The following is a 22,127-nucleotide window of genomic DNA, read 5'->3' as shown; positions in this document are numbered from 1 at the left end:
ATTCCATAGGACTAGGGGATTGTGTCCAACTCTTTGTGACCCCATTTGGGGTTTTCTTGGCAGAGATACTCTAGTAGTTTGCCATTTCCTTCTCCAGTTCATTTTACAGATGAGGAAGCTGAGACAAACAGGGCTAAATGACTTGCTCAGGGTCACCTAGATAGTAAGTGTCTGAGGCTAGATTTAAACTCAGAAAGATAAGTCTTCCTCACTCCAAGCTGGGCACTCTAACCACTGTCCTAACCACCTAGCTGCCAGAAGGTACCTTAAATACTTTCAAGTCCATCCTTTTCATTTTATAGAAAAGGAAACAGAGAGAGACCTTAAGAGGTAAAGAGACTTATCCAAGGTCACACAAGTGGTAAGTGAGTCCCAGAGCCAGGATTCAAATCTGTATCTTCTCACTGGAGGCCCAGGACTCTTCTCAGCATACCGTAACTATTTCCCTCTAATGAAGTTCTTTCCAAATTAGGGATTCAATGTTTTCCATTCTTTTGAAATAAAGACAAATTTCTATTATGAATATATCCTTCTTGATTATTGCCTTTGCTTTTAACTCATTAATTTAACTTGCTAAACTCTGCATTCAAATCAGGTGGAAGGACAGTAAAATACCCAAGTGATTTTGTTAACTGCAGGGAGAATAACCACAAGATACGTCATTAATCCTAAAGAGACTGCAAAAGCAGTGACCATTAGGAAGCAGCAGAGAACTTTGGAGAGCATGGAGCTCTAAGTTGAAAGAATTCTTATCACTCTTAAAGCTAAAGTGCCATGGAGCTGCTGAGAAGAAAGTCAAGACTACTAGTCCTTCAAAGAATAGCTGGACTTCACTCATACAAAAGTCTCATGACAGTCTCTCCTGAGACGTATCTATGTTAATTACAACAGTCATATCAACATTGCTTCTAAATCCTAAGACCAGTAAGATACACATTGGAGTCTTAGCCTCACAGATGTCTTGTGTCTTGAAGCAGTGTTTTAGAGTAGAAAGAGAGCTGGCTTTGGGAGTCAAGAAACTTGCCTTTGAATCCCATGTCTGACAAATACTGGGTGACCTTTGAGTCCCAGCTTTCCTCATCTGTAAAACTGGGGTAGCATGATAATCTTTGTAGTAGCTACCTCATTGGGTTGTAGTGAGGAAAGCACATTTTTACCTTTAAGGTGCTACTGAGATGAGAATTATTATTATGGAATTTAAGAACTAGAAAGGTCCTGAAAGCTTATCTAGTTTAACTTCCTTATTTTACAGATGAGAATAAACAAAATATTCATAGTTTGCTCATCATGTATTGGTAATGTATTGAGTGTGAGGGATAAGAGGTCTGCAGCCCAAGTACTTCACTGGTATCCATGAGACATTAAAAGAACTAGATGATCGGGGCCACCTCAGCTAGGTGGCGCAGTGGATAGAAGACCAGCCCTGAAGTCAGGAAGACCTGAGTTCAAATCTGACCTCAGACCAAACACTTGACACGTACTAGCTGTGTGACCATGGGCAAGTCACTTACCCCCAATTGCCTCACCAAAAAAAATAAATAAATAAACCAAAAAAAAAAAAACTACTTGATCATCTGTTGTTTGTCCTTCTTTCAAAGAGGTCCAGTGACATTACTGGGTGATGTCTTGACTTCTCGTGAACTGGACTTAAGTGAGGCAGAGTTGCACAAAGCCATCAGCCTCATTCTCTCTTCCAGAGTCATCAAAGTCCAGTGGCAGGACAAAAGTCAAGATGAGTAGTAATGGCCTGGGATGTAATTAATGACCTTGGCATCTTTGATATCTGACCAAGCTATAAGAGCTCCAGAGTGCCTGCTTCAGCCACCTTCATGGCTGTTGGGACAAGTTGATTTTATCCACCCTTCCTCAGAAGGAAGTCTTCATGTGTTTGGGATTGTCACCCTCTACCTCACCAATGGGTTTGAGGCCTATCAGTCATCCCCAACTTGGTTTAACCCATCTGCTGAGATGGTTTTACTAGAATGAGGCTACCACAGATGCGACAGTTTCTTAGAGCCACAGGTGAGAGTTGGGGGACAAGAGGACACCAAAGGTTCAGCTTACTCATCCACCTAAATGCCTGTAGGCCCCTGGGCAAGTCACTTCTCCAATTTGATATCTATGACCTTATGTGATTAGATACTAATCAGGGTTCTAGCTCTGACTTATGTGAGAAAGTCACTGACTTTGGCGGGGGGGATTTCAGTTTTCTTACCTCTCTATAAAATAAGGAGATATCATCCCCAGGGATAGTATGAGCAAAGAACCAGCGACAGAGTTTAAAGGGGTCTTAGACATCGTCTCTTTCAATCTCTTCATTTTACAAATAAGGTAACTGAGGCCCAGAGAGGAAGTAACTTTCCCAAAGAACATACTATTAGCCAAAAGCAAAAAGGGAATTGAAACCCCAGTGTCTTGGCTCTCAATACAGTGTTCTTTGAGATCACCAGAAGCAGTCTCTGAAGAAGCAATGTGAAATGGTGTGCTAGATTTGACTTAAGTGGACATTGGTTCAAATTCTGACGCTGTGTGACCTTGGGTCCCCCTCTCTGGGCTAGCGTCAACAACAATGAAGGCCTTCAAGGATCATCTCTGGAGAGAGAAGATCTGTGAGGCCAATCCCTCCTCATTTGTATTTTTCATATTTGTCATTTCTTGAGGATACAACATATACCATAATTTGTTCAACCATTCACCAATCATGAGACATACAGGATTGTTTCCAGTTTTCTGCTGCCACAAATAAAGCTATTATAGTCAAGTATTTGAAGGGTTGTCATGGGGAAGAGAGATTAGACTTTGTTCTACTTGACCCTGAAGGCAGAATTAGGAATAGTAGAGGGAAGATGCAGAAAGTAACTTTCCACTCCATGCAAGAAAAAAACCCATGCCAATTAAGAGCGAAGGTTGTTGAAATATGCTGCCTGAAGGGGTCGTGGGCTCTCCATCACAGGCATCTGCAGTCAGAAGCTGCATAAGCACTTGGCAGGGATGTTGGAGAAAGGATTTCTCTTCAGATATGGGGGGCTCAAGCTGGCTGCTGAGACGCTAAAATTTGCATGCTTCTATGACCTAATGTACATTCAATCAAGATACCAGTTATCTTTTGTTTGACTCTCTTTAATTTCTGTTTGCACCCAGGACCTGGGTTGATCTGCCAGAAGAAGTCCAGCTGTCAGACTGGTTTTATCCTGAGTAAGAGCAGAGCCGCTGCCTTTGAGATAAAAACATCAGCATAACTCAAGTGTGAAGCAGGGAGGCCAGCTAGCAACAGCCAAGGAAAGACTCTAATTGTGGGAGAGAACATGACTCACTGAAAGGTAAAACATATAGTCAAGGCTGTTACATACAAACTCAAGGCCCAGAGAGGATCTGGCATAGACTATTTGAAGATGTTTACACACTGCCTCTTCCTCTCTCTGTTTTATTAGTGAAATTAGTTTAATTAATTAGTGAAAATAGTTTTCAGTAGCACTGAATTTAATGAGTGCCCTCATCCTATTTATAAGAAGAAAGTAAAAGGAAGTGGGGAGGGGTATATGGTAGGATGAGGATAGTCGATGAAAACTCAGACATTAAATGGAATTTCTATTTGAAAGCTATCACATCTAAGATATACAAAGGGTCCCAAAAGTCTTAGGGCACTTTTAAACTTAAGTAGCTTTAAACTGCACTAAGATTTTTGGGATACTTTGTATATCTTTTTTTAAAACTTATTTTATTTTCAATTCATGGAACAAAGCAAGCCTTTCTATAACAGTACAATAAAAAGATGATTGCACAAGAAACTGCACATCTACCATGTACAACTTGCTATTCCCTCCAAATATACAACAAATTTATCATATAAATTTACTTTTTCTTTTTTTTCTTCCCCTCTCCCCCAGATGGCTACCTTTGGACACAAATAAGTATATCTATATCTATATCTATATCTATATCTCTATCTCTATCTATATCTGTATATATATATATGTGTGTGTGTGTATATATATATGTATATATTTATGTATGTGTATATATGTGTGTGTGTGTGTGTGTAAAATTATTCTATACATACTTCTATTTATCAGTTCTTTCTCTGGATTCAGATAGCACTCTATCTTCACATGTCATTTATTTTAATTTGTGTATTTCTAATACTTTGTATATCTTTACAGATATGCTCAACTTCAAGAAAATTATGTAGCTTACATTTCTACAGTGGTTTAAGGCTTATATACCACTTTCTTTACAACAGTCCTGGGAGGCAAGTATTGCCTTTATTAACCTCATTTTAGAGATGAGGAAACTGAAGCCAAGAGACAGTTAAAGAAATGACTTACCCAAGGTCACACAGCCAGGTCAAAGCCAGAATACCCACTTAACTCTACAGGCTCCAAGTGCTGAGCTCCTACCACCATGTCATGCTGCTTCTTCAGTAAGCTTCTGATTTATTTATTTATTTGGAGTGTGTGCACTGCAAATGGGGACTTCCTATATAAAATAATTTATTGGAGCCCAGAGAAAACAAATTAGGTATAGGAAGTATGAGAGGAAGATTCTTTAAAACATGTCTTGGTGGATTAAAACTTTGCTCCTAGTGTGGTGCAGTTTTAATTTAATAAAGAGTTGAGTTTTCAGGGAATAAAGGATAGTAAGCATGAAAGTATACTAATTACTATGCAATTAGCCAACCTCTTGAAAGTTTCCTTTCTTTTTCCCCTTTAACTATTTAGTATTATTTATTTAATTAATATTTATTTAATATTTATTATTTTGGGGAAATGCAGATATAAATACCTCTCTAGTCATAGAAATACCATCTAAAGGACCTAGCAATGACCATTAACTACTATCTTTGGCTCACATCTCTTTTCTAGCTACCAAGTATCCCTTAGCCAACCCCTTCACTTCTACAACTTCAAGTATCACTTTTGAGTTGACTTCCAAGTTTCTATTTTCAACCCTGACCTTTCTCCTCAGCCCCATACTCTCATTTCCACCTGCCTGAAGCACCCAAACTCAACATGTTCAAAACTAAACTAGTCATCATCATCATCATCATTTCCTTTTTTATAGAGCTTTCAGATCTACAAAGCAAATTCTCACAACTCCATAACACGGACATTGATGATGGTGATGGTCACTATAATATTAATAACTCACATTTATACAGTGATAGAATGTTTTCAAGTGCTTTCCACACCACAATCCTGTGAGGTAGCTAGTACAAACTCTTCAAGATTCCCATTTTACAGATGAGGAAATGGCGCCTCAAAGAAGTGATGTGACTTGTCCAGGGTCACATAGCTAGTAAGTAGCTGAATCAGGATTTGAATCCAGGTCTCCTGACTGTTCTTTCCTCTGAGCCATGCCAAATTATGCTATTTCTCACAACGACTAAGCTGACACTGAAAGCTTGACAAAGTTATTTTATCATCTTCTTCACAAAATCTTGTCATCCTGACTTATGTTAATGGAACCTTCTACTGAGACTATGGCATCTCTCCCTAAATATTGCATCCGACTTTGCCACCTCCGTGTATCTTCGGTCACAGTTTCCTGCCTTGAACTGTTCTCCCAGCCTCCAGTTCCTCCAGTCTAAACCCTGAGGCCAGATGAACTGCTCTGATTAAATTTCTGCCTCCTTCTTCTCAAGCCTCACTCAAAACCCTTCCATGTTCTCCTTCCTTCATTGCTTACTGAAATTCCTTCCACATATTCTGCAACGTGGCTCAAACTTTTCTAGCTTTGTCTTCCACTGTTCCCTTTTATTCATTCTATGCGGGATCCAGCCACCTGGATTTGCTCACCATTCTCCACACCAAGCCCTGAGTTTTGCTACCTCCATGCTTTTGCTACACTATTTCTTTGCCTGGAATAGCCCACTGCCCTCGTTCCCTGTCTCTTCTGGCACCCATCCTCCCCATACCTTTATCCCAGATCCATCTCATTCCTATCCATCTTCCAAGGCCTGGCCCAAAATCTACTTTCTCCAATGAGGCCTTCCCTAATCCTCTCAAACAAAGTGCTTTGTATCTTTCTTATTGAACTTTCGCTCTACCTTCTACAGCCCACAGTGGCCCAGAGAGGATGTTACTTATATGCCTATGTCTTATTTTCATCTTTGTCTCCCTCATAGAGCCTAGCACCCAGCCTTATACATAACAGGTGTTCAGTAAATAAGTACATGAATGAATTCAATCTAATTCTTTTCAATTCAACAAATAGTTGGTCAAGCACCTACTATTTATGAGGCATTGAGTCAAGTATTGATAGATAGGACAAAGACCTGCTCTCAAAGAGTTTACAATCTAATGGAAGAATTAATGAATGCTAATAGCAGATCTAAGGCATAGGCAAGAGAGATGGTAAAAGGAAGTAAAATAGTAGAAAGAGAAGGAGGGGGGAAGAGAGGGAGAAAGAGAAGTTTTTTTAAAAAGAGCGGATAGGATGAGCAGTGCTATCAAACATTATCTTAAGTGCAAATATCTAAGGTAATTGGCAGTCCAGACTAAAAAGTACATCCCAAATCATTATAGACTTTGGTCACAGGCCAGGACAACATTTGCCTCTGACTTAACAATAGGGCTTTGACCAAGGTGCTTTTGTCTTTTTTAACAGAAGACACATTAGTGTTCTAACACTGACTAGATGGTTTGCTCTAGTTGTGTGGGAAGGCACTTTCTAGAACAAGATCCTAGAAGATTATTACACATAGAAGATTACTGTGAATTTGACTGTGTTTGCCGTTGGAAAGTAGGTACAGCTGGTAATCAGCATCATAGAATCATAGACTATTGAGCTGGAAGGGCACTTAATGGTCACCTAGTCCAAACCCTTCTCAAATCATGAATCTGTTCTGCAACATAATGGATGAGTGATTTTCCAGTTTCCAGTTTCAGCTCTAAGACCACCAGTCTTAGGGAACTCATTCATTTGAACCTTCCCATTCCTTCCTTGGCAGTCCATTCCACTTTCAAACGGCCTTAAGTGTTGAGGGGTTTTTTTCCCTTTATGTTAAGCCAACATCTAAAAAGTTTACTCCACTTCATTTTAGAAATATATAGAAAATCAGCTGTGGCCTTATCAGCCCTCTAAACCAGAGGTGTCAAACTCCAGATCCACAAAACTCCTAGTGGAGCTAGTTCAGATTAAAAGGTAATTGGGAAATGTTTAACAAAATAAATAAAAATACAATACAATATAAATAATGTTGATTTGTGGTTTTCTAAGTCAATATGCCATCTCAAGGTTTTGAGTTTGATACCACTTTCCTAAACCACTAATGGTCAATATTAATCACATAGGGTAATATAATATATTTAAGGTAATACAAGAAGGTAAGGACTTAACGTCAGAAGCTTCATCTCTCTGTTCTTGGGATTTTGTGACAGCTAAAATGGGCATGGGGGCATTCCAGAGAGATGAGTTCCTCTGATCAGAATAAAAGAATTGAGAAGTTGCCTTTCCCAGGGTTGACCTTAAAGGTTATAGAGCTAGATACAGAAGTTCTTTCTCCAAGCTCTTTGTCTTCCCTAATCATTCCCCAGAACTGGGATCTACAATGGAAGGACAGTTTCTTCATTTTTGCACTACCCCTAAAATATGTAGGGTGGGATGAAAAGGAAAACCAATTTACATGGCTCACGCTTACTTACATAATACTTTGCTCCTGACAACCCTATACATTAGGTTCTATGAGTAGTATTACTTCCATATGTACAGGCAAGAAAACAGGCTTAGGAAGGTCAAGTAATTTGCCTGTGGTCACATAGATAGTATCAGACCTAGGTTTTAAACTCAGGTTTTCCAACCCCAAATCCAACACTCTTTCCACTAAATCACACTTACTCTTTCATATCACAGAGCTGTGTTCCAGATTTGTAGAATGGCTTCTCTTGCTACATCTTCCTAAGACTCTTCAACCCAGTGCATTATCTTAATTTTCATTCAAAGGCACAGATTTGAATTTCACCTGCTTTATTCATATGTTTGCAAAAACACAGAATGATAGCTAAGTTTAACCTGCTCCTCTTAGGGACTCTGCTCTAAAAATAAACTGTTCAAACTCCCAAACAGCAATAATCTGGATAAATTAGTTCCAGAATTCTAATTTTCTGCATTTAGTAATGAACTCTCTATACAATGGGCTAAAAAATAAAGTGGGCTTTTCTTATAACACACATGGTATAGATACTCAACTTGTCTTTGACTGTAGCCTCTCAGATAATACAGGCTTTCTTTGCCCCAGAGTAACAAAGCATGAAGCTAGAATTGGGAGAAAGAAAGATACTTCTCTCCACAGAAACCACCATCCCTGCATCCCTGTGAACAGGTCAACCATCAACCACCCCCAGGGTCTCACCCCTGGGACTCAACTTCTCCCATAAGAATAAGGAGGACCGAGGCAGCTAGGTGGCACAGTGGATAGTGCACCGACCCTGGAGTCAGGAGGACCTGAGTTCAAATCCACCCTCAGACACATAACACTCACTGGCTGTGTGACTCTGGGCAAGTCACTTAACCCCAAGTGCCCTCGCCAAAAATAATAATAATAATAATAATAAGGAGGACATGTTCCCACTCCTTCTCCTAGCACAATTGCCTCTGGGGTTGGATTGTCCTCTAGGCCATCTGCCACTGCTCGTCCATATAAATGTTCTACCAAATTTGTCCCGGAAGCAACAATTTCTAGTCAGGGCTCTACTGTCTCTATTAGACAAAACTCTCTTCTTATCATTCCATCTTAGGCATATATACCTTCACTGAACCTCCTAATTAATGTACTAAGCAGGCAGCTTTTGAGGTCACAGACCCTAAAAATATATGGGCCTGGAATAGTTTACTAAATCTCACTCCCTCTAGCAGCAGCCCTGTCTGACTTCATGCCAAAAGTATATGATTTTATTAACTCAATTGCTTTCTCACAAATAAGCCGGGTTCATGGAAGTATAGGACTGAGTGAGACCAACCTATACTGAGTTCAGAGGCCTAGTAACTTGTGTGACTATGGGCCAGTCACTTAACTGCTCTAATGCTCAGTTCTTCATATTCAAATAAATATTAAAATATTTGCATTACCTAGATCACGAGATTGTTGTAAAGAAAATGCTTTGTAAACAGCAAATCTCAATGAAGATAAGATGTTAGGATGTCAACCCCATTTTTTGAAAGCTACAAATTATCAGGCACAGAGCAGAAGACCACAAGGGGGCAGCAAAGGGCTGCTGTCTGTATGTGAGTGCAAGGCTCAAGTTTCTCTAAGAATTGATTTCAGAGAATCTTGGAAGAACAATAAAAATAATAACTGGCATTTATATGGCAGTTAAGGTCGATGAAGTTCTTTATATACATTATGTTATTTGATTCTCAAAACTACCCTGTGAAGGTGGTACTATATATCTTTATATTCCCCATTTTACAGATAAGGAAACAGGCTCTAAATTATTTGCCCAAGGGTCACAGAGCTAGTAGCTGTCAGACACAGGATGTGAATGCTGCACTCTGCTGATTCCACAGACTCACAACTCCACCTTCTGCAAGAAGCCTTTCCTGACTATGCCCGAAGGGCTATGAAACTGCATATCCTTTAACCCAGCAAAACCACTTCTAGGTCTGTATCCCAAAGAGATCATACAAATGGGAAAAGGACCCACATGTACAAAAATATTTATATCAGCTCTTTCTGTGGTGGCAAAGAATTGGAAATTGAGAGGATGCCCATCAATTGGGGAATGGCCAGAACAAGTTGTGGTACGTGAATGTAATAGAATATTGTTTTGCTATAAGAAATGATGAGTAGGCAAATTTCAGAAAAAACCTGGAAAGACTTATATGAACTGATGCTGAGTGAAGTGAGCAGAACCAGGAGAACATTGTACACAGTAACAGTCATATTGTATGATGACCAACTTTGATAGATTCAGCTTTTCTCAGCAATACAATGATCCAAGACAATTCCAAAAGACTCATGATGGAATGTAATTGGAAAAAATAAAATACTATTAAGTGGGGGGGAATTTTTAAAAATTTAAAAAGAGGCTTCCCCAGGTTAGCACCTTCCTCCTGGGATGATCTCTCTTTTATACTGTATATACACTATATACATCTTTTTTCTCTCCTATTAGAATGTGAGCTCTGAGGGCAAGGTTCATGCTATAACCTTTCTTTGTATTCCCAAAGCTTAGCATAGTGCTTGGCACATAGTAGGAGCTTAATAAATGCTTGCCAATGATAAAGAATCAGGACAGATTTTTTTTGGAGGCCACCTATTCCACCTATATCCCCTCAAAAAATTTCTACTGTAAGATTGCTGACTAGAATCTAAGACTTCTAGTGAGAGAGAACAATTTCATGAAACAGCTTTTATTACTCCTTTTAATAGACCTAATCATTAGGAAGTTTTTCTTTCCAACAAATTGAGATCTGCTTCTGAATTTCTTCCCAGTTCAGGCAAAACAAATCTAAACTTTCTTCCCCTGACAATCCTTCGTACACTTGAAAATAGTGAACATGTCCACCTTGAGTCTTCTCTTCCTTAAGCTAAATGCCACCCCCACCCCATTCCTTCAACCTGATCATCCAATAGCACAAACTTGAGGCCCTTTACTATCCTGGTCACTCTTCTCTGGGCCATCCCTAGATTATCAATGGCCTTCCTAAATGAGGCATGAGAGCTGGGTACAACAGTGCAAATACGATTTCACCAGAACCAAGTACAGCAGACCTTTCTTCTCTCCCTTTGCTCTGGACACAAGGACTTTCAACAAAGTCTAACATTGCATTCAGATTTTTTGGTTGTCATATTTACACCTTTGGTGAGTGTGCAGTACATTGAAATTCCCCAAATCTATTTCAGACAAACTGTTGCCTAGCTCTGCCTCCTATATCTTATACTTGTGTATTTGAATATCTGAATCCAAGTGTAACATTATACATTTATCTTTATTAAAATTCATCTTGAACGATGACAGAGAGAAGCCAGGAAGTTGCCTGAGCTCTCCCCAGTTTCCCTCGGAAACAACATTAAATCAAGCCTCTAAACAAATTCTGGAGCAACAGAACCTACAAAAAGACAGAGTGAAACAATTAATATTAATCTCGTTGGATAGAGTCCAATGTAATAGGAAGAAGATCATTTTTATTCATTAGCTTATGTTACAGTGGAAAAAGTACTGGTTTTAAAGTCAAAGAACCTGAGTTCAGATCCCATTTCTGCTGCCTTACTATCTTTGTAATTTGAAGTAAATCACTTAACCTCCTCAACATTTTCATTTATAAAATGAGGGTGTTGGATTGGATAGCCTGAGTTCCCCTCTAGCTATAACTATATCTATGATCTTAGTTACCTCTCTTTTTCTGTCATCTGAAAATTTGGTACAATGCTATCTACACCTTTAACTAAATAATTGATAAAAAAAAAAAAAGCTGAGTCAACAAGATATTGATTAAAAAGTCAAGTCAACAAGAATTCCCTAAGCACTTATATGTGCCACACATATATGTGTACCAGCACTTACATGTGCTATATATATAGCACACTTACAGTGTGGTAAGCACTGGGGATACAAAGAAAGGCCGAAACACAGTCGCTGACCTCAGGGAGCTCCCAATCTAATGGGGAAGACAACACAGAGATGACTATATACGAAAAGGCGATCTACAGGATAAATTGGGAATAATCACAAAGGGAAGGTACTAAGATCAAGGAGGAACTGGAAAAGTCTTCTTGTAGAAAGTGAGACTTTAGTTGAAACTGGAAGGAAGCTAGGGAAACCAGGAGGTGGAGATGAGGAGAAAGAGCATTCCAGATATGGGGGACAGCCAGAGAGAATGCCTGGAGGTGGGAAATGGTTTGCCTTGTCCAATAAACAGCAAGAAGACCAGGGTCACTTAATTATAGAGTATGTGGAAAGGAGTAATGATTAAGAAGAATGGAAAGGTAGGAAGGGGGCATGTTATGAAACCAAGCATAGGATGTTATATTTGATCTTAGAAGCAATCCTAGAAACTGTTTTTCCGTCAGGTATGACTCTTCATGACTCCATTCAGTGTTTTCTTGGCAGAGAAACTGGAGTGGTTTGCCATTTCCTTTTTCAGCTCATTTATAGATGAGGAAACTAATGCTAACAGAGTTAAGTAACTTACCCAGGGTCACACAGCTAGTGCTTGAGGCTGCATTTGAACTCAAGTCATCCTAACTCCAGGGCATGTACTCTATCCTATGTGCCACCTAACTGACCTCCTAGAAGTAATAGGCGGCCACTAGAGTTTATTGAATAGGGGAATGATATGGGCAGACATGGGCTTTAGGAAGATCACTTTAGTAGCTGAGTGGAGATCAAACTGAAATGGGGAGAGAGTGGAGGCAGGGAGATCAACCAGAGGTCTATTGAAATAGTACGGGCATTAGGTGATAAATAATTGGAGTGTTAAGAGGAGAAAATGAAATAGAGAAGAGAGAACTCTGTTGCCCTTCTTTCTTTAAAATTTCCTAGGAGGGGCAGCTAGGTAGCACAGTAGATAGAGCACCGGCCCTGAAGTCAGGAGGACCTGAGTTCAAATTCGGCCTCAGACCAAACACTTGACACTTACTAGCTGTGTGACCTTGGGCAAGTCACTTAACCCCGATTGCCTCACAAAAAAAAATAAAATAAAATAAAATTTCCTAGGACACTTTGGATTTCTCCTTAACCCCTATCACATTCCCTGCATTATATTTATCTGTTTACATATTATATCTCCTCCAACCCCAGTGCCAAGAGAAAGACCTGACACATAGCAAGAGCTAAATGTTAGTTGAACCAAAGGTATCAGAAATTACTCTGTCCTTTACATTTTCCAGGGTCTAGTGGGAAGACAGCCAGCCTAGGAATCAGAGGACATGAGTTCAAATCCTGACTCTGACACTTGTTAGCCCCCATGACAGCAGATAAGGCAATTTGCTCAATTGAGTTTCAGTTTTCTCATATGTAAAATATAAGACTTCTCTTCCTGGGTTACAGTGATGTCAGCTGGACAGGAATCAGCCTCTAACCTATGAGCCCCCCGAGCCAAACAGAGCAGCCTAGAGACAGGAGAGTCAGGAATCAAACAAAAGTTTAATTTCAAAGTGAGGGAAACAGCTTGCAAGCAAGGACACAGGTGCTGGAGCCCATCCCTATTTGGGGGGACCCACTTTAGTGTGAGGAGATCTCAGTACTTATACCAATGGCTGCACAGTGATCTCTAGCCTGACAATGAGTGGTAACAGCAACGGTGTGACAAGTTTGATTCATGGGTACAGCAAGTGTTTGTCCAAGCTCAGAGAACACTTGGTACTAGTCAAAGCAATACAATAGTTATATAAAATGATTCTGGGATTTAGCTATTTCTGAGATCATCCAGAGGGTGAGCGCAAAGGATTGTTGTTATACCAAACTCAGGGCACAGATTGCTTGCTGGGCCTTAGCTCTGGAAAACAGGGTGTCTCCTAATATTTTGACAGTGAGAAAAAGAGTTTTATAAAGTTTAAAATGATATTAAATTCAAATTCCCGAAGACTATGAGGGATTCATTCCTTGTATTTGTATCCTAGGACCTAGCATAGTGCATGAAATGATTGAGTCATGGGTGGAAATGAGAACTATGATTATCTTATCATTCCATCGACAAGGAGCACCTGAATTTTAATAGGGAACAAAGGGGTGAATCACAGAATCCCAGAACTGGAAGGGACCCCAGGGATTATTCAGTCCAACTGGTACCTGAACACAAATCCCCTGTGCAGCACACTGAATAAGTATTCATCCAGCCCTTGCTTGAAGAACTCCAGGGAGGGGAAATCTACCTCTGGAGGCTGTTCAGCCATCCTCCATAGTAGGTAAGCTCTAATTACCAGCAAGTTTTGTCTTACAGTAAGACTGAATTTGCTTCTTTGTCATCGTCCCACACTGCTCTTAGTTCTGCCCTCAGACCCTTGAGATCCTTGAAGTCAGCCATCATGTATCCACTCCTCCCCCTCCCCCAGACTTCTCCAGGCTAAGTATTCCTTCACCCAATCCTCCAGGTCTGGAAGGCCTTGATTATCTCTAATTGCATTCTTTCCAGATGAGCTGGAGAGGCTGCGGTAGAGCTGGGTACCTTGGAGGATTGATGGTCTTCCTTCCCAGATCCTGAAATCACTACAGATGGGTCCTGGTCACAACCAAGAAAGTGGGAAACACACTCCAGCATAATCATACCTTTTTGACAAAAAAAATTAGTGGAAGGCTTGCAGCCTGCTGCAACTTGTGTGGGAGTTACCTAATCTCTTCTGAAAGAAGAAATCTTCTGGCTTTACATGGAAGAGAATTTTCTCTTCTTGGATAAGGAGGACTGAGTAAGATGATCTGCCCCACCTCATCCTGTGTGACAATTTTCTTTAAGGAAGCAATTTAACAATAAGGAAAACGCTGCATCACCCAAATTACTCTAAAAGGAAATGACCAAAGTACACATTACTTGGGCTTGTGGCTTCAGGTGGAAATGGTTCTTCACCTAAGAAGAGGAAGTCCCTCTGTAGCCTTCCACCCAACTAGCAAAGGAGACCTAACTTCACCTACAAAATGGGCAAAGGGGCCTTTATTGCTTTAAGCCCAAGCAATAAAGGCCTCCGACAAAGAAGTCTAGACTAGCTGACTTTGGGCAAGTCATTTCTCTTCTTGAAACCTCAGTTTCCTCAACTATAAAACAAATGGGGTGGACCAGATGACTTCTAAGGTCCTTCCTGACTGCTCTGTGAATCTGGAGAGAGCACTTGTGCCATTTCTGTGCATTCAATCTGTTAAAAGAAATCTTGGTTTGGGCCCTGCCCTGGTCAATAAGGCAAATGCAGCAAAAGAAAGTTAAAAGGATTTTATTTAGCACACCAAGGCAGCTTGCAGTTGGGTGAGGCTGGCCTGGGAATTCAAAGTGCTCCACGCTTCTCTTGATGGGAGTAAACAACTTCCAAGGGGGCAATTAGGGGGTATAGTGGATAGAGGATTGGGCCTGAAGTCAGGAAGACTCATCTTACTAGCTGTGTTGACCCTGGACAAGTCACTTAACCCTGTTTGCCTCCATTTCATCATCTGTAAAATGAGCTGGAGAAGGAAATGGCAAACCATTCTAGTATCTTTGCCAAGAAAAACCCAAATGGGGTCATGAAAAGTCAGACACAACTCAACAACAAAAACAACTTCCATATAAAGGCAAAAGTATTTTTTATTAATACACATAATTATGAGGAGGTCGGGTTAGTGCCACCTCAGCTCTTCCCTCATTACAGTATCGTAGGGAGATGGGATTAGTGCACATGTGCCATCTTATGCAGTCTAGCTGCCATTCAAAGCCTAAACAAAGTTTTAAAATGGAGTCACTTTGACTGACTCAGCACAAGTAATTGACTCTGGACAAACCTGCTGTGGATTGGCAAAGGTGCTTTATGCCTCAGGAACTTTCCTCATCTGTAAAATGGAAATACTTTCACTTGCCCCTACCTCTTTTATCATCAGATAAAGAAAATTCAGAGTTCATGAACATGGAACACAGAATAGTACAGGGGCACATACTAATCCTAGGGACACTATAGTAGTAGCTGCCTTATAAGATGACATCAAGCCATTCATAGTTACCCCTGGAATTGAGTCGTTCAACTAAATCTGTATTCACATAATTATACTCTTATCTAGCCCACATTTCTTTACCTCACTCACAAAGATAAAGTGAGAAACTTTGTCAAACTTTTACTGAAATTTAGTAAATTATACATATAACATTCTCATGATTGAGATCTATAGAAATAAACTCTACAAGTCAGGAGTTCTTAACCTTTTTCTCCCATGGACTTCTTTGGCAGTCTGACGAAACGTATAGACCTCTTCTCAGAATAATGTTTTTAAATGCATAAAATATGATCGATAAAATTACAAAGGAAACAAATTATATTGAAATAGTTATTGAAATATATTTTTAAAAGCTCACAGACATATAGGAAAAAACAATTCCTCCAGGATGCCCTGGGTAAGTATGGTTCCTCTTCAGAAATTCAAAGTATTTAAAATTATTCAAGAAGATCAATAGGAAGACATTAGTATGATGAGCATGAAGACCATTGGAGAACACATTGCAAATCATATCCAATATGAACCTGACTTTCTCTTCTGCAAGGATGTAGACCAAGTCTTTAAGAGTTATGGTTTCATGGTGTGTTGTGGGAGTGGTCTCGAAAGAATTCACAGACTCAGACCATCTCCAACACAAGCAAAGACATTTATTGAGAATAACACTCTCCAGCAGGCTGAATTCCAAGAAGGAAGCTACAACTTTGATAAGACAAGACAGGCAATTTTATAGTGCAATAGTGCTGGTTACACAACAGAAAATAGTAACATTAAAAAGGCAAGAGGGGTTTGTCAAGGGATTAGGTATTAGGGAAAGGGTCCCAGCCTTGATAGAACTACTCATGTGATTACCCATAATGCATATAGGAAAAAAAATCCATTGGAGGGGCATGTATATATGATAATGATACTATAATAAGCCTCTCTAGGCCATAAGTTCACCCAAAGGACAGCTTTTGCTATTACTGCACAGGTGTCTACTTAGGGAAAGTCCCTTCCATTGTTTTGGGGTCCACATCCTGTTTGGGCATCCTGGTGGTGCTGCTTTCTGATTGCCTGGCTATTGTGATCTTGTGTGAGATTAGATGGATTTGGTTGTGGTTGAGTGCATGGACACACCTGCTGTTTCTGTGAGAAATATGAGAATTGGGTCTTTGGGCAGTGGCTAGAATTCCATCACATGGACATGCCTCCTGTTCTACTGGGGCATATTTGGGATATTGGGTCTAGGGGGCCTGTGGCATGGTTAAAGCCAGATTATGTGGTCAAATCAGGACATGCCTGCTGTTAGGAAGCTAGAATATTGAGGCTGGGGCCAGCTTTATTAGGATTCCATCAAGAGTATCTTTGGGGTGGAGACCCTGAGGGAATCTGTAGCACAGTGCCAAGCATAGCAGCATAAAGACAAATCATATAATTTCACTTATGAGAGGAGACCTTTATCAGCAGCATGTATGTATTGGGGTGATAGAGACATATTACCTACCGTGCAGCCATTTTTGGAGGTTCTCCCTTTTGGGTTTTAAATCTCACCTGAGCAGCAATGATTTAAAGTAATCCTTCAGGATAAGAAAAATAACATTGAAAGCCACTTAAACAACTATTTCTTTTTAAGCAAACCCACTAAAATATTATCACCAGAATATTTCTGGGATTATCTTATTGGCAAATATTAAACTAGCCAAGATCGCTTGGCAGACAAAACAATTTGATATCATTAGAAATAAATCTTTGTATGTTTGATTTGGTTTCATTTTGAAAGTAAGTGGAAAAGACAATCTGAAAACCTTTTCTATTTAGTCTTCATTCAGTCATTCAATAAATATTTATTAAGTGCTCACTATGGATAAAACCCCATGTTGGTTGTTGGGAATATAAAATTAGATCTGACTACCTATGCTCTGAACGTGTTTAAAACTTAATGGAAGAAAGGATAAGTACATAGAATGATACAAGAGAGAAATTATGCTGGACTCATCAGGAAGACCTGGCTTCATGTCCCACTGACATGGTTTAGGGGTGCTGGGAACCCCAAAATGTCAGGTACAGGGTGGTGTCATCTGGCTTGAATTCACACACTCAAACCATCTTCCAGTCAAGTGGCAAAGTTTTATTGTGACAGTCAATAGAAGCCGGCAAAGTTCCTTAGGGAACTTGGCAAACTAATGAGGAAGATGCTGATGCTTATGTACAAAAGGGACAATGAAAGTATCTGGGTGGGATTAAGGAGTGGTAAGTATATGCAAGTAGTCTGGGATGGGCCAGTGCCTGGGATGGAGGCTCCAGTGGTCTGGGCTGCTGAAATGTATGGGAAAATTCAGGGAGTCAACAGAGATAGCTTTGCTAATGGGATAAGTTGATTCTGTTTCAGGCACCACAGAGTCCTTGGGTCAGGCATCCTTGTACCTGTACTGCTAGCCTTTATCTGAGGAATTATAGGGTCAACTCTGTATGTGCCTATAACAAGGAGAAAATTTTCTCACAGGAGTCTACTGAGATTGGGGGTGCTTCCGGAGAGAAGGTATTTGCCTTTTGGGATCCAATTCCCATCACCCCATTATCACCTCCAGGATGGATATCTATTTTGCTTCCAGTTCCTCAATACCACAAAAAGTGTTGCTATAAACATTTGGGTGTTATATAGGGCCTTTCTACTGCTTACACAAGAACCTTCTCCCATTTCCCTGGAGACTATCTTGTCCCTTTCTCTCTATTTTTACTCCCCACCTGTGCCCCAAGAAGCTGTAGCACACACAGCAGCCTTATCCTATAAAACTGTCTTGGTAGATGGACTAAATCAGGTTGAGGGAAACTGATAAGCCTCATACCCATTGGTGAGGTAGGGGGATGACTAGCCCACGCATTCGAAGACATCCCCTGATGGAATGAGGGAATGAGATGAACTTGTTTCAACAGTCATGAAAATGACTGAAGCACGCACTGCAGAGCTCTTAGAGCTTAGTCAGACATCGAAGATGCCAAAATGCATCCTGGGCCATCACCAGTCATTTTGACTTCTGTTTTGCTGCTGTACTTTGATGACTCTGAAAGAGAGAGTGAGGCTGATGACTTTGTGCAACTCTGCCTCACTTAAATACAATTCATGAGAAGTCAAGACATAGCTCCATGATGCCATTGGTCTTCTTGGAAAAGGAAGAACAACGACTGGAATTTATTAGTCATGTGACCATAGGCAAGTCTCTTAACGTTTTTGAGTACAGTTTCCTCATCTGTTAAATGAGGGGTCTGAACCAGATGGCTTCTGAGGTCTCTAGTGGCTCTCAATATTATGAATTGGTAGAATGTAAGCTCCTTGAGGGCAGGGCCTCCCTGCACAGTTCCCAGCACATAATGTGTGCTTAATAAATTATTATTAACTTCGGAGAGGTCTGGGCAAAGTGCTATGAAAAATTTGAAGAGGGAGAGATGACTCATCTGGGGAGGGGGAGAAAGAATACTTTGGAGAGTTGGTGCTTGAAGAAAGGGGAGATTTTAGGGGAGAGACATCTGGAAAGTCCAGTCTAGGCAAAGGGGACAGGATAAGCAAAAAGGAGGTGGAAGAGGGAAGGACAATAGAGAAAAGAGAATATTCTACTTCAGCCAGAATGTAGAATATTTGAAAGGGAGTAGAATAAAATAAAGCTGGACTTGTAAGCTAGAGCCAGATTGACCAGGACTTTAAATGCCTGTCAGTCATTTACACTTCATTCAAAAGCCAATGGGGAGCTTTTAACAGTTTCTGAGTAGTTTCTAATCACAGTAATGCATTAGAAAAATTAGTCAGATAGCATGGGGCTATTACTGTATTCAATCTCAGTCTCCAAGGAAAATTCTGAAATCTTAGGACTTAGATCTAAGCAAACATATTTAAAGAAAAACTAGCAAATAAATATACACGTGTTTATATGATAAGACCAGCATATTTTAAGAAAAAATAATGTATCTTCTCACATATCTTGAATTACATTATAGATCATGAAGAAAAACCGTTAAAATTTTTGTGAATTGTTCACATTTTGGATTTCAAGAAATACTCTTTTTTGGGGGGGAGCAGGGAGGAAATCAAAAACTCCCCTATCAGCTTCCTAACCCCACGAACTTGTACTTCAAGTTAAGCAATTTCTTTTGTTAAGGATTGGAATCTTTATCCCCTTTTGTCACAGATCTAGTCCAAGATATGTCAAGATTGAGGTGGTTTCACATTCTGACACATCGTCTACTTCTACTATTGTCAAAGCCTCATTCTTCTTTACAAGGCAAAGATAAAATAAATAAATAAATGACCAGAGTTAGATGGCAAAAGGAAGGAGGAAACGTTTATTCGATAAGTAGTTCACAACCAGAAGAAGTGATGACACAGGTGGCAAAGAATCACTTGAGGAATTGACGTGTGTATATAGAAAGTGACCTCCAGGTGGTGGAACCAGATTTCAATGGAGAATCTATGGCACAATCTCACACAGTATGATCTTTGTATGGGTCCGTCTGAATACATACCGGATTTAAAAAAAAAACAAAAAACTTCTTTTTGTCCAGACCTATGATTTCATCAGGTGGGGAAAGTCTCTTTCCTGATTCATATTAGCAACTGTTTTGCAACTTAGAGAGCAGCTTAGGCCACCGAGAAGTTAAGCGACCAGCCCAGAGTCCTACAGTCAACATACGTCAGAGATGGAATTTGAACTCAATTCTTCCTAACTCTGAGGCCTGGTTTCTATACACTATGGAACATTACCTCTGAGACAGATGATAAAAAGTTGTATGGAGAGGGAGAGAGAGAGAGAGAGAGATGATAGGTCTACATATTTGTAAATAGATATGGATATAGATAGAATATAAATATGAAGAGAGAGACACAGAAAGATGGGCGATGCATTAGGAAGCTGGTGATGCAGTAAATAGAACATCAGCCCTAGAGTCAGGAAAACCTGAGTTCAAATTTGACCTCAGACACTTACTAGCTGTGTGACCCTGGGCAAGTCACTTAACCTCTGTTTGTCTCAGTTTCTTCAAATGTAAAATGGGAATAACAATAGCACTTATTTCTCAAGGTTATTGTGTGGATCGAATGAGGTAACTGTAAAGTGCTTGGCACAGTACCTCTCACATAGTAAGTGCTATATAAATGTTAGCTGTTAAATTAGATAAGGATATGAATGTAGATATAGATGCTGTTAAAACTTCACTAATGCTTTTGGGACATTTTACATATAAACACACATATATATACATATATCTCCAACTATACATATGTGTATACTTGTGTCTGCACATTTGTATTCCACTAAAGTCCTCCTCCAGTGCTTCATCCCATCATGGAGGTGACCCTGCACTTACAAAGGTCATGCCAATGGAAGGCACATCCTGGCAGGTCCTACTAAGTTGAAAAGGCTCCTGGTGATGGACTGTGTGTCTCTTGACTAATGGCCTAAGTGTAAAGAAGCTTATCACTAGAAGGCTGACTAACCAGAGTGGAGTTGAGATGGGGTGTGTGGGCAGGGGTGGGTCCTGGCCATAGTTACTCATAAAATCATCCATTAAAAGTTTGTGTTCAGCACTAATGAAGGGAGCACCCCCACTCATCAAATCACAGATCTTTTAAAGTTTTATGGAGTGGGACACTGGAGGTGGTGTCCATTGGCAAAGGATTCTGGGGTCTTCTCCACCTGAGCCACTGGGAGCCATGGGGCTGGGACCACGACTAAAAAGACTTTCTTCACATTTGAAAGAAGTGAGGAACTGAAATCTCCCAAAAGAGGCGAAAATGGGGCGAGGATGTAGAGGGAGGACACGACAGAGAAAAATAAAATATGAGAGAGAGAGAGGGAGAGAGAGAGAGAGTGACAGCATACTGCGGGGGGGGGGGGGGGGTATTCAGTACTGCCACAGCTGTTGCTCTTACTGCCATTGCCATGGGTCAGCTGGAGGGAGGACTCTGGGAAAGGACTTTTTTTGCCCCGGTAGGTAAGAACTACAAATGGTAAAGACCCAATGTCCTTCTCTTTTACCTCACCCTGGCTCTCTTTGCTAAACCAGTCCTGTATATCCCATCCTGTAGTTCTTTAAAAGTCTGTTTACTTTCTGTATTTTTTTTTTTGCCATGTGTATCTAAAATAGAAACCAGTTTGTATAAATTGCATTCTTGATGTGTGTATGTGTATCTGTGTCCTTGAGGGAAAGTAAAATCAGCTAAACTAGAAGATACAGAGAAAGAGGAGGTTTTTTTTTTCTTGTCTACTCTGATCACCACCAGTTAGGGACTCCAGACAAGCTGAAGCAGTGTTCTTGATAATTAGTGTTGATTCCCCCAAAATGGTGTGAAGGGGTTAGGAGGATTAAATGAAACCAGACCTTCCTGAGCTCCTCAGGGCAAGAGAAAGTGAATCAATATGTTTCAAGGGAAAGGAGATTTGGTAAGTAGAGTCTTTCCCTTCAAGAACCTCTGGGCTAGTGGTCAGGGCAACTGTCCCTTCCTATTGGTTTGTTTTTCTATTTGTTTGTTTGTTTTTTTTGATGAGGCAA

The 22,127-nt window shown here is 40.2% G+C and overlaps 1 pseudogene; it reads left to right on the top strand.

Moving 5' to 3' along the window:
- The first annotated feature begins 1,997 nt into the window (after nt 1-1,997).
- Nucleotides 1,998-17,348, top strand: LOC114046979 (annotated as a pseudogene).
- The last annotated feature ends 4,779 nt before the right edge of the window (nt 17,349-22,127 follow it).

Source organism: Vombatus ursinus, unplaced genomic scaffold (genome assembly GCF_900497805.2).
Source record: "Vombatus ursinus unplaced genomic scaffold, bare-nosed wombat genome assembly UNPS02014786.1, whole genome shotgun sequence".
NCBI classification, from domain to species: domain Eukaryota; kingdom Metazoa; phylum Chordata; class Mammalia; order Diprotodontia; family Vombatidae; genus Vombatus; species Vombatus ursinus.
This window is presented reverse-complemented; position numbering and strand designations above follow the sequence as displayed.